Source organism: Drosophila santomea, chromosome 2L (assembly GCF_016746245.2).
Source record: "Drosophila santomea strain STO CAGO 1482 chromosome 2L, Prin_Dsan_1.1, whole genome shotgun sequence".
In the NCBI taxonomy this organism is placed as follows: Eukaryota; Metazoa; Arthropoda; class Insecta; order Diptera; family Drosophilidae; genus Drosophila; species Drosophila santomea.
Window position 1 is genome coordinate 26,890,156 of NC_053016.2, and position 13,022 is coordinate 26,903,177.

General features: G+C 42.4%; 2 pseudogenes; both read left to right on the forward strand.

The window, feature by feature from the left end:
* The first annotated feature begins 2,335 nt into the window (after nt 1–2,335).
* LOC122756510 lies at nt 2,336–5,767 on the forward strand (annotated as a pseudogene).
* A 3,938-nt stretch (nt 5,768–9,705) lies between these two features.
* On the forward strand, nt 9,706–13,022 carry LOC122756511 (annotated as a pseudogene).

Genomic DNA, 13,022 nt, shown 5'->3' on the forward strand with positions numbered 1-13,022 from the left:
GGAATTCAGATGCGTCTCGGAGCTCTTGCACCATGAGATGAGCTTCTTCCGTGGAGTCCGCTCCGGCTAGAACATCATCCACATACATGAAATTTCGAATGATATTGCTAGCTTTTGGATGGCTGAGTTCTACGTCAGCTGCTAGCTGCTGCAGTACTCGGATGGCCAGGAAAGGCGCGCAATTGACTCCAAAGGTTACTGTTTTCAATTCGAAATCTCTGATTTCCCCTCTATTGTTTCGGAAAAGTATTCGTTGGAATGGAATGTGCTTCGGATCTACCCAGATCTGCCCATACATTTTTTCGATATCGGCGCTAAACATGTATCGGAAATAGCGCCACTTCAGAATTTGAATGGTCAAGTCGGACTGTAAGACAGGGCCAGCATGAAGGATACCATTTAAACTGGTAGGCAAGGGCTGTAGGCATTGAATACTACACGAAGTTTAGTAGTTACGCTCTCAGGTTTTAAGACGGCGTGATGTGGCATATAATAGGCGTTGCAATCATGGATAGGAAGAACTTGTCGCATGTGCTTTAAGTCGTGATATTCCTGAATCACCGAATCGTATCCCGCTTTTAAGGCCTCATCTCTTTTTAGACGCTGCTCATTTCTTAAAAACTGAGCCAACGCGAAAGACCTGGAATGCCCTAGCCTGGAACCGATAGGTTCTGGGTCGCGAAAAGGCAGAGTAACGGATATTTGCCGCACTCGTTTCTCGTGATCGTTTGAAGGAAATTCTTCTCGCACATGGAATCGGATTCTTTTACCAACATTGTTGGTATATTCTCCACCTCCCAAAATTTTGTGAGTAGTTTGTCCAGTGAATTATTGTACGCGTGGGAGATCTGCGTCGAAAAGGAGGAAATTCTGCTTTGTGCTGAGGCTGACACTGGCCCAGTTAGTACCCAGATGAAAATGGTTTTTTGCCCCAAGAGAAAGCCACAGATGTTGTTTTTACTCCACTCAGAAGCACCGAAGTCAGAATGTCGGCTCCGATTAGGACATCTATTTTTGCGCTCTCATAGAATTTTGGATCCGCCAGTGGAAAATCGGGAAGATCCCAAGAGAAATTTTGCGGAATTGGGTAGGAAGGCAGATTTCCGGCTAGTTGAGGTAGGACATAGGCCGTCGTTTCCAACTGCAACGCGGGCCTAGCCGGAGATCGGATGGTGAAACTGCAGAGCTTCTTGGACTGTTTGGTTTAAGCCTGAGACTTGTGCTTGAACCACCTGGAATGGCAATCTAATTAGATTGAACAGTCGCTCGGTTATGAATGTCGCCTCTGATCCGGAGTCGATCAGGGCGCGTGCCTTAAAGTTAGTGCCGAGATGGGAAATATTGATTACGGCAGTGCCAAGAAGGATAGTTCTTGAGCCCGTGGCGAAATAATTTTGAACACCGGCTTGCTCATTAGGAAGGAAATTAGCTTGATTAGCAGAAATTGGCCTTGCAGGATTTGAAGGACTTGAATTGGTGGAAAAGGGTCTGTTTCGGTGCAGCAACGTGTGATGCCGGCCACGGCAAGTAAAACAATTGTGCGTTCTTTTGCACTCACAAAGCTGATGTCCCTTTGCAAAGCAGTTTAAGCAGTTTAAGTTTAAGAAAATTGATGGAAAACAAAACGCCTTTTCCGCGTAGGCAATTGGAAAAAATTTACTTTGTGGTTTGGATTTGCCGACGGGAAACTATTTATACTTTCGTATATGTTTAAAAGGTATGCAGATAATATGGGCAATGTTTGTCGCTTATATATGTGGGTGTAATATATGTAATGTATATGTGATATATGTATGTGGGTGTAATATATGTAATGTAAGTGGATGTAGTATATGTTGATGTAATATATGTAATATATAATATGACACTGGCGTGTACATGCTTAATTAATATTTTATTTGGAATGGCCAGATGCTATGTGTTGTTTGTTTTGCCCTCCAGGCCCTAGTGCCATGATGCCCCCTTCAGGCGCAGCCAAGGACGGCAAGCACTCAGTGGCAACCGGTAAAGGCAAACATACCTACGCAGAGAAACGATCTGCAGGTCAAATTCTACGCAGCCAGAAGAGATCAAAAACGGCTCCTTCGGCTGAGTGGATGAAGAAGGTGTAATGGGCTAAATCCGTTTTGCCAAACTTCCGCAAGGAAGCCCCCAAACCACCCAAGCCCACAGAGGTCAAAGCGGCAACGCGGGCAGCCAGGGCGATCCTTTGCGGAGATCGCGAAAAACCGCATTCTCCTGGGCGTGGTCGACAAAAACGACCAGAGTGGCAGAATTCCACATAATAAGTGGAAGTGGGTAGAGGCAGCCCTAGCCATAAAATGCTTTGAATTGAATGATTCTGGCCAAGGAACCTGGCCACCCTCCAGTCTGCAAAGACGTGGGATGGTTCCAAGGCGGCGTCAAGGTAATCGCATGTGACGATGAACGCTCTGCGGAGCTATACAAAGCCGCAGTAAAAGAGTTGGGTGAGGGCGCCGGACTTGTTGCGCTGAGCTGGTCCGACGTACCTTGCCGACTCCGGGCAAGGATCTGGATCCCGGCATCCATCAAGGCGCCGGACCAGATCCTCACCATGTTGCAGCGCTGCAACCCTCATCTTCCCACCTCGGACTGGTAAGTGGTGAAGGTCGACGAAATAGAGGGACCAACAAACCAGGCCATCCTCATTATAAACAAGGAGTCCCTAGCTCCCATTGAGGCCGCTCACGGGGAGCTAATTTTCGGGTTTAGCTCAGTGACCATAAACGTCTATAAATCGGACTCCACCGTGAGGCTTCTGCAAATAAACCTCCACCAAAGTAAGGCAGCTTTCGCTGCTCTTAGTCCTGATCCAGGAACCTTGGATAGTGGGAGGAAAGGTTTCAGGATTAGGGACTCAGGAATATAACCCTTTAACAGCTCCCAGCGAAGATAAAATAAGGGTCTGCATTTTAGCCAAAAAGAACCTTAGCATTTTTCGTCTCCATAATTACAGCGATGCAGATAACGCGGCAGCCACCGTGGAGTGTCAGCCATCTCCGTTCCGAGTGCTGTCATCGTACATGGCCTACGAAAGGCAAGAACGGCCGGATAAGCTGGTAAGGAGACTGGTAGAAGACAGCGAAAAGCAAAACATAGGCCTACTAATAGGCTGTGATGCTAACGCCCACCATACACAATGGGAAAGTACAGTACAGTAACTTTATCTTTAGTTCAAATCTCTTTATATGTAATAAAGTTAATAACCCCACATTTATCATTAAGAACCGAAAAGAGGTAATAGACCTAACTCTCGTCTCTAAACCACTATTAGATTAGAAATCCTCCCTGGTGGTCAGCAGAACTGTCCCCCCTCCGAAATGACTGCAGAACCCTTTTTAACAGGGCCAAGGCAGGAAATGAGGAGGCCCTGTGGACCGCCTACAAGAGAGCTCTTGCAAACTACAAAAAAACCATCAGGAAAGCAAAGCGATCCTCGTGGCATTCCTTCTGCTCAGAAATTGAAAACACAGCTGAAGCAGCCAGACAGAAAAATACTATCCAAATCGGCCACAACCCTAGGCTACCTTAAAAGAGCAGATGGCTCCTGGACCAGCACGAGTGAGGAATCTCTGGAGATACTTCTAGACACTCATTTCCCAGGAAACAGCCAAAACGCTCTCACCCCCAACAAACAAACGCCACACTGTCAAGTATCGAACTGTGCATAGACCCAAAGGTCCTCCATTGGGCCATACACAGCTTTAAACCATACAAATCAGCAGGTACAGACAAAATCATACCCGCACAAATCCAGAATGCGGGAAATATAGCCATAAACTGGCTTCTTGACATTTTTAAACGGTCCCTACTTCTTGGACACCTACCACAATCGTGGCTAGAGTCCCGTATAGTCTTCATTCCCAAAGCTGGGAAACCAGCACACACGACCCCCAAGGATTTCAGACCAATCAGTCTGTCATCCTTCCTACTAAAGACCCTTGAAAGAATCATCGGCCTGCATTTGAGATCAACTCTCAACCCTAGTTTTATCACAGACACGCAACACGCCTACAAGAAAGGGAAATCGACAGAGACAGCACTACACCCTCTCGTCTCAAAAGGAATATGCACTGGTAGCTTTCCTGGACATTGAAGGAGCTTTTAACAACGTCATCCCAACGGCGATTACCGGAGCCCTGACAGACCTTGGGGTGGACCGCCACTTGGTAGGACTCATAAACCAACTGCTCACCTGCAGGAAGGTTATGACTTCACTAGGCGCGTCAACCCTCACTAGGCACGTCAGCAGAGGCACTCCGCAAGGACGCGTCCTCTCCCCACTTCTATAGAACATAGCAGTCAACTCGATTCTACGCGACATGGAAGGGGGGTGCTGCCGGATAATAGCCTATGCGGATGACGTTGCTATCATCTTCACAGGCAAATCCCCCAAACGCTATGCGATCTCATGAGCGAAAAACTCAGTGTTTTGTCCAGCTGGACCAAAAATAACGGATTAGGAATTAACCCCTCAAAGACCGAGCTGGTTCTCTTCACTAGGAAGTATAACATACCAGACTTAGTCCCATCCATCCTCAACAATAAAAGACTTTCCTTCAGTTACAGCGCAAGATACCTGGGCGTAATACTTGACAGGAAACTAAACTGGAACTTGAACCTCACAGACACATATAAAAAAAGCTTCAATTGCACTTTTCACGTGCAAGAAAGCAATAGGGCTCAAATGGGGCATGACACCCTATACAGTAAACTGGATATATACGGCCACTGTCAGACCAATACTAGTGTACGGAGTCGTGGTATGGTGGCCGGCTCTGAAAAAGAAATCCAGCATAAAAATGCTAGCAAAAATGCAAAGAGCTGCGGCACTCTACATCAGCAGTGCTTAACGCACCACCCCAAACGAAGCCCTAAATGCCATACTCAACCTCCCAAACCCATAACTAGCTGGCATGGAACAGGCTACAGTAGCGGCAATCAGGCTTAGAGATACCAAACAGTGGAACCCACAAGAAGCGGGTCACTCATGTATCCTAAAAAACAGAGAGGGACGATACCTGGCCCCCAGAATGCTATATGCTTCTATACGGATGGGTCAAAACTACAGAACAGAGTAGGAGGAGGAGTTTACTCCGAACAGCTAGCCCTAAAACACTTAAAATCACTAAAGCCGGAAGGCCCACATGTAAACATTTTCAGTGACAGTCAAGCAGCTATCAAATCGATTGGCTCAATCTCTAGTCACTCGAAAACAGTATCGAATTACCGATCATCTTTACACGAGATGACACAACAATTCGTAATCAGCCTTATATGGGTACCCGGACACAGGGACATAGAAGGCAACTGCATCGCAGATGAACTAGCTCGAGAGGGCACTACGGCGCCACTCATACAAGAGATGGAGGGCTTGAGTATGCCTTTAGCCATTTGTAAACTACTACTTAAGGAAAACCTAAACCGTAACAAACAGACAATATGGAAAAACACCACACACTGTCGCCTAACACGTCAAATATGACCAAAAATAAGCTCAAAGAGAACGTCAAAACTTTTAAGATTGACCAGAGCAAACCTCAGCACTGCAATGAGAGTCATCACAGGACATTGGTTAATAGGAACCCATGCCAGAAGACTAAATGCCCCGCATAATAATTTCTGTCGTAGCTGTAGGGACGAAGAAATGGAAGAAACAGTAGAGCATCTACTATGCCACTGTCCAGCACTGCAAGCGAAAAGACTTGCTCAATTAGGAAGCAGATTCCTGATAGACACGTCCGACCTGTCCGACACCGATCCACATCGGATACAAAAATTCACCAGCGCCTCTGGCTGGGGAAACTGCTAACTTCACACGAACCTCTGCGGGCTAATGGGGAAAACATACACGGTATCACAACGGACCTCTAATGGTCTAAGCGCGTCGGATAACCGACGGCCGGTGAAACCTAACCTAACCTAATTATCCACACAAAACTGCCACGCCATCACTTTTGAAAAATGTTTTTATATTTATACCCGTTACTCGTAAAGTTAAAGGGTTACAGTTCACATTCGACAGCCTACGCCATCGGTCGTGTTCTTACGCGGGACGTTTATATAGCGCAGCATCCAAATTCGAAACCAAAACATACGAAAAATACAGAGTGGCAAAAAATGTGTTGCGAAAAGAATTTGGCTTCCGTTGGACACAGTGAGAGGAGAGCAGAATTTTTGCCACTTTTGGCAAAGCTTTGGACTTAGACATTTTCACTGAACTTGGCACAAATTATTTTCACTTTTTCACATTTGGAATTTTGCATTTTTTGAACTTTAATTATTTTTTGGGATGAATATTTAACTATATTCGGAGATTTTGATTTTGACTTTCAAGAATGAGGGGGAAAGAGAACGGTGGATAATATGGCGGCGCCCGTAGTAATGAATAAGTACTTTTCTTTAATTGCCTTTTGTCAGAGAAATCCGTTAGATTTGACAATAGATCTTACAGAAAATTGAACGAAATTGGATTTTCGAACCTTTTGCTGCACACCGGCAATTAAAAGGAATGAAAATTTCGTACTTATCTTGTAATTTGTTCGCTGGTGGACAAACTTGAAAATCCAGGTCATCCGGCTCGAAGGACCAAAATGTTGGGTGTGATGGGGGCTGCTGTCCTGGAATTTTCAAAAGTTTGAACGACATAATGTGGGTTGGACCACGAGTTAAAAAAGATATTTTTGAAATTATTGTTAAATGGAGAAAATGGGAATTTGTTGTTTCTGCGGACATTGAAAAAATGTACAGTCATATTAAAATGAATGAAAATGACCAAAAATTTAATATATTTTATGGAGAAATTCTCCAGAAGAAAAAATTATAAACTTACAACAGTCACTTATGGTACGGCATCTGCAGATAAATGTCAAAATAAAAATGTAAGTGAAATAATAAAGAACGATTTTTACATGGACGACCTAATGAGTGGAGCCCATTCTGTAGAAGACGCCAAAAATGTTGTCCAACTAATTTCAAACGAATTAAAAAAAGTAGGACAAAATTTAAAAAAATGATATCTAATAATTCAGAAATAATATCAAAAGTACAGGATACTGGGGATAAAAAAGTTCTTAGTATTATTGAAAATGAGAGTGTTAAAAAATTTGGACTTCAATGGGAACCACAAAAAGATTAAAGTTTAGCTGCGGGTCATCCAAATTGACAAACAAAAGGATAGTACTATCGATATTATCTAAAATATATGATCCCTTAGGATGGTTGGCTCCCGTGACTATTTTAGGAAAGCTTTTCATTCAAAAACTTTGGATAAGGAAAAGTGAATGGGATCAGGAATTAGCAGCATAAGACTTGAAATACTGGGAAGCATATAAGGAAAATTGATTATTTTTAGAAAATATTCGAATCCAAAGATGGATAAATTAAGGAAATGGCATAAGTATTCAGCTACATGGATTCGCTGATGCCTCAGAAAAAGCATATGCTGCAGTAGTGTAAGCTAAAGTAGGAGATGCTGTAACTATAATAGCTAGCAAAAGTAGAGTCAATCCTGTAAAAAATAGAAAAACTATCCCTAAATTAGAACTGTGCGCTGCTCATTTGTTAAGTTTACTGATCCAAAGAATTAAAAAGTCATTAACCAGTAAGGTAGAAATTTATGCTTGGAGTGATTCCACTATAGCTTTAGCATGGATCAAGAGTGGCCAGAGTAAGGTTAAATTTATAAGACGAAGAACGGATGACATTCGGAAATATAAAAAATAATGAATAGAATCATGTGAAGTCAGAGAATTTAGCATCTAGGGGAATTGATTTCAAACAATTGTGATCTTTGGTGGAAAGGTCCAAGATGGCTAGCTAACCCAAAGGAACTTTGGCCTCAGCAGCAATCGGTTAAAGAAATTGTACTGGTAAACACAATAATAAATGACGAAACAAATGATCCAATTTATAAATTAATAGAAAAGTATTCCAGTATGGAAAAACTCATACGTATAGTAGCATATATAAACAGATTTATTCAAATAAAAACCAAAAAAGAGTACTATCCATCTTATTTTTCAGTAAAGGAGTTAAAACTCGCTGATAGGGTTGTTATTAAGAAACAACAAGAACATCAGTTCGGTCAGGAGATAAAGACAAATAATAAAATATTTTCACTAAATCCATTTTTAGACAAAAATGGGGTACTAAGAGAGGGAGAAAGACTGAAAAATTCCAATGCACCATATCATTATAGAAAATGTTACCTAACATACTTATTAATAAAAAATGCCCATACGGAAACATTGCATGGAGAGATAAACCTTATGCGAAATTATATACAAAAAAAGTATTGGATTTTCGGCTTGAAAAATTCGTTAAAAAGTATTTAAGAGAATGCGTAAAGTGTGCAAGGTATAAACAAAATACAGCTCAGCAAATAATGGGTAATTTGCCAAAATATAGAGTTAGATGGTATTACCATTTATTAATACGGGAATAGATTACGCAGGTCCCTATTTTGTTAAATGTTCAAAGAATCGTGGACAAAAAACATTTAAAGGATACGTTTCCGTATTTGTTTGCAGGGCCACCAAAACCATACACTTAGAAATGGTTAGCGATCTAACTTCTGACGCATTTATAGCAGCACTCAGAGGATTTATTGGCAGACGAGGAAAATGTGCCAATATCTATTCGGATAACGGAACAAATTTTGTAGGAGCTTCAAGAAAATTGGATCAAGAGTTATTCAATGCAGAACAAGAAAATATAGGGTGTTTTTTTTAGAGGTATAGAACTTTAAATTGCAATAAAACAACGATGGATTATTCGATTGACATGAATTTTATTGACATGAAAGATAATCTTGTGGCATTACATTTTAAATATGATTTCTGGCATATGACCGCCACGGCTGGCTCGGATGTAGTCCAATCTGGACGTCCAATTTGCAATGACTTTTTCCAACATTTGGCCGTATATCGGCAATAACACGGCGAATGTTGTCTTCCAAATGGTTTAGCGTTTGTGGCTTATCCGCATAGACCAATGACTTTACATAGCCCCACAAAAAGTAGTCTAGCGGTGTTAAATCACAAGATCTTGGAGGCTTATGAAAAATCGGGAACAACAGCAATCTCGTTTTGGGCCCATTCGACGAATCTACGCCTTGCTTGATGATCGTTTGGTTTCAATTCTTGCACGAGTTGGATTTTGTAAGCACGCATGACGAATTGCCAAACCAAACTGAGAATAAATCACTTGACAGCTGTTAAATCGGTCGCCATCTTGAACAGTAATGCCAACTTAAAGTTCTATACCTCTAAAAAAAACACCCGTTATAAGGACTGAAGCACAGCTAGAAAAGATAGAATTGTTTCGCATTTTATTCCACCGGGAGGACCTCACTTCGGAGGTAATTGGGAAGCTAGAGTTGAATCGATGAAGTACCATCTCAAAAGAATAATTGGCGACAATAGTTTGACATATGAGGAAATGTCCAGGCTGTTATGTCAAATAGAAGCATGCTTAAACTGGAGGAGGAGAGAAAGTCCTAATGTAGAAGAAGGACAGATTGTTTTATTAAAGGACGAAAATAGTCATCCAGCAAGATGGCCTCTAGGTAAGGCCTCTAGGATGATAAGGTCCGAGTGGTGAAAATTAAAATACAAGAAGAATCAATCACAAGACCAATTACAAAAATTTGTCCATTGGATGGTATAAAGTGTGTGGACAAAAATGAAACTAACCCTGAACCAAAAAGGCAAACTAGAACGACATCAGGAATGTCCAAAATTGGGTTTGTCTTAGCAATGCTGTTATTTATATTGTGTTGTCAATTTTCTAACGCATTTTCTCCTAATACTGACAAGCCGAAATATTCAATAGAGAAAAAAAATAAAAACTCGCCTATATACTTAGATCCAATGGGCGACGTTGAGATTGTAGCCTCCTCTTGGAACTTAGTAATATACTATAATATGGACGTTTAAAAAAGGGGAAGCTGTTAATTCCAAAAATGAAAGTAGTTTGCGAAAAATTTTATAGTTTTGAAGATCAGTGTCTATTAATTCTACATAATACTGAAAGACAGATCGCAAACTTGGAGGAAAATAACAAGCTCTTTATGTCCCAAGGTAAAATGAAAACTAGAAGAGCACCGTTTAACTTTATGGGATCTCTTTACTACATTTTGTTCGGAATAATGAATGAGGATGGTAGATTACAAATGGAAGAAAATATGAGGAATCTTGTAAGCAATCAGCAGAGTCTTAAAGAGTTGAGTAAAAAACAAGAGAGAACGCTATAGTCGAGTTCCCCGACTATCTGATACCCGTTACTCAGCTAGTGGAAGGGAGAAGGAGAGTCTTAAACACAGTTTTTGGCGGTTTGTAGGCGTTATAGTGGGCGTGGCAGAAAGTTTTTTGGCAAATCGATAGAATTTTACAAGACTAATACAAAAATGAAAACATATCAAAACATTTTTCAAAAGTGTGGGAGTAGCAGCTTTCGGCGGTTTGTGGGCGTTAGAGTGGGCGTGGCAAAAAGTTTTTTGGCAAATTTACAAGACGAATACAAAAATGAAAAACTTTTAAAACATTTTTCAAAAGTGTGGGCGTAGCAGCTTTGGGCGGTTTGTGGGCGTTAGAGTGGGTTAGAGTTTTTTGACAAATCGATAGAAATTTACAAGACCAATACAAAAATGAAAAAATATCAAAACATTTTTCAAAAGTGTGGGCGTGGCACTTTTGGGCGGTTTGTGGGCGTTAGAGTGGGCGTGACAACATGAATCGACAAACCACTCTAAACCACTATTAGATTAGAAATCCTCCCTGGTGGTCAGCAGAACTGTCCCCCCTCCGAAATGACTGCAGAACCCTTTTTAACAGGGCCAAGGCAGGAAATGAGGAGGCCCTGTGGACCGCTCTCACCCCCAACAAACAAACGCCACACTGTCAAGTATCGAACTGTGCATAGACCCAAAGGTCCTCCATTGGGCCATACACAGCTTTAAACCATACAAATAAGCAGGTACAGACAAAATCATACCCGCACAAATCCAGAATGCGGGAAATATAGCCATAAACTGGCTTCTTGACATTTTTAAACGGTCCCTACTTCTTGGACACCTACCACAATCGTGGCTAGAGTCCCGTATAGTCTTCATTCCCAAAGCTGGGAAACCAGCACACACGACCCCCAAGGATTTCAGACCAATCAGTCTGTCATCCTTCCTACTAAAGACCCTTGAAAGAATCATCGGCCTGCATTTGAGATCAACTCTCAACCCTAGTTTTATCACAGACACGCAACACGCCTACAAGAAAGGGAAATCGACAGAGACAGCACTACACTCTCTCGTCTCAAAAGGAATATGCACTGGTAGCTTTCCTGGACATTGAAGGAGCTTTTAACAACGTCATCCCAACGGCGATTACCGGAGCCCTGACAGACCTTGGGGTGGACCGCCACTTGGTGGGACTCATAAACCAACTGCTCACCTGCAGGAAGGTTATGACTTCACTAGGCGCGTCAACCCTCACTAGGCACGTCAGCAGAGGCACTCCGCAAGGACGCGTCCTCTCCCCACTTCTATAGAACATAGCAGTCAACTCGATTCTACGCGACATGGAAGGGGGGTGCTGCCGGATAATAGCCTATGCGGATGACGTTGCTATCATCTTCACAGGCAAATCCCCCAAACACTATGCGATCTCATGAGCGAAAAACTCAGTGTTTTGTCCAGCTGGACCAAAAATAACGGATTAGGAATTAACCCCTCAAAGACCGAGCTGGTTCTCTTCACTAGGAAGTATAACATACCAGACTTAGTCCCATCCATCCTCAACAATAAAAGACTTTCCTTCAGTTACAGCGCAAGATACCTGGGCGTAATACTTGACAGGAAACTAAACTGGAACTTGAACCTCACAGACACATATAAAAAAAGCTTCAATTGCACTTTTCACGTGCAAGAAAGCAATAGGGCTCAAATGGGGCATGACACCCTATACAGTAAACTGGATATATACGGCCATTGTCAGACCAATACTAGTGTACGGAGTCGTGGTATGGTGGCCGGCTCTGAAAAAGAAATCCAGCATAAAAATGCTAGCAAAAATGCAAAGAGCTGCGGCACTCTACATCAGCAGTGCTTAACGCACCACCCCAAACGAAGCCCTAAATGCCATACTCAACCTCCCAAACCCATAACTAGCTGGCATGGAACAGGCTACAGTAGCGGCAATCAGGCTTAGAGATACCAAACAGTGGAACCCACAAGAAGCGGGTCACTCATGTATCCTAAAAAACAGAGAGGGACGATTGGAACTCACAAATACCTGGCCCCCAGAATGCTATATGCTTCTATACGGATGGGTCAAAACTACAGAACAGAGTAGGAGGAGGAGTTTACTCCGAACAGCTAGCCCTAAAACACTTAAAATCACTAAAGCCGGAAGGCTCACATGTAAACATTTTCAGTGACAGTCAAGCAGCTATCAAATCGATTGGCTCAATCTCTAGTCACTCGAAAACAGTATCGAATTACCGATCATCTTTACACGAGATGACACAACAATTCGTAATCAGCCTTATATGGGTACCCGGACACAGGGACATAGAAGGCAACTGCATCGCAGATGAACTAGCTCGAGAGGGCACTACGGCGCCACTCATACAAGAGATGGAGGGCTTGAGTATGCCTTTAGCCATTTGTAAACTACTACTTAAGGAAAACCTAAACCGTAACAAACAGACAATATGGAAAACACCACACACTGTCGCCTAACACGTCAAATATGACCAAAAATAAGCTCAAAGAGAACGTCAAAACTTTTAAGATTGACCAGAGCAAACCTCAGCACTGCAATGAGAGTCATCACAGGACATTGGTTAATAGGCACCCATGCCAGAAGACTAAATGCCCCGTATAATAATTTCTGTCGTAGACAGAAATGGAAGAAACAGTAGAGCATCTACTATGCCACTGTCCAGCACTGCAAGCGAAAAGACTTGCTCAATTAGGAAGCAGATTCCTGATAGACACGTCCGAC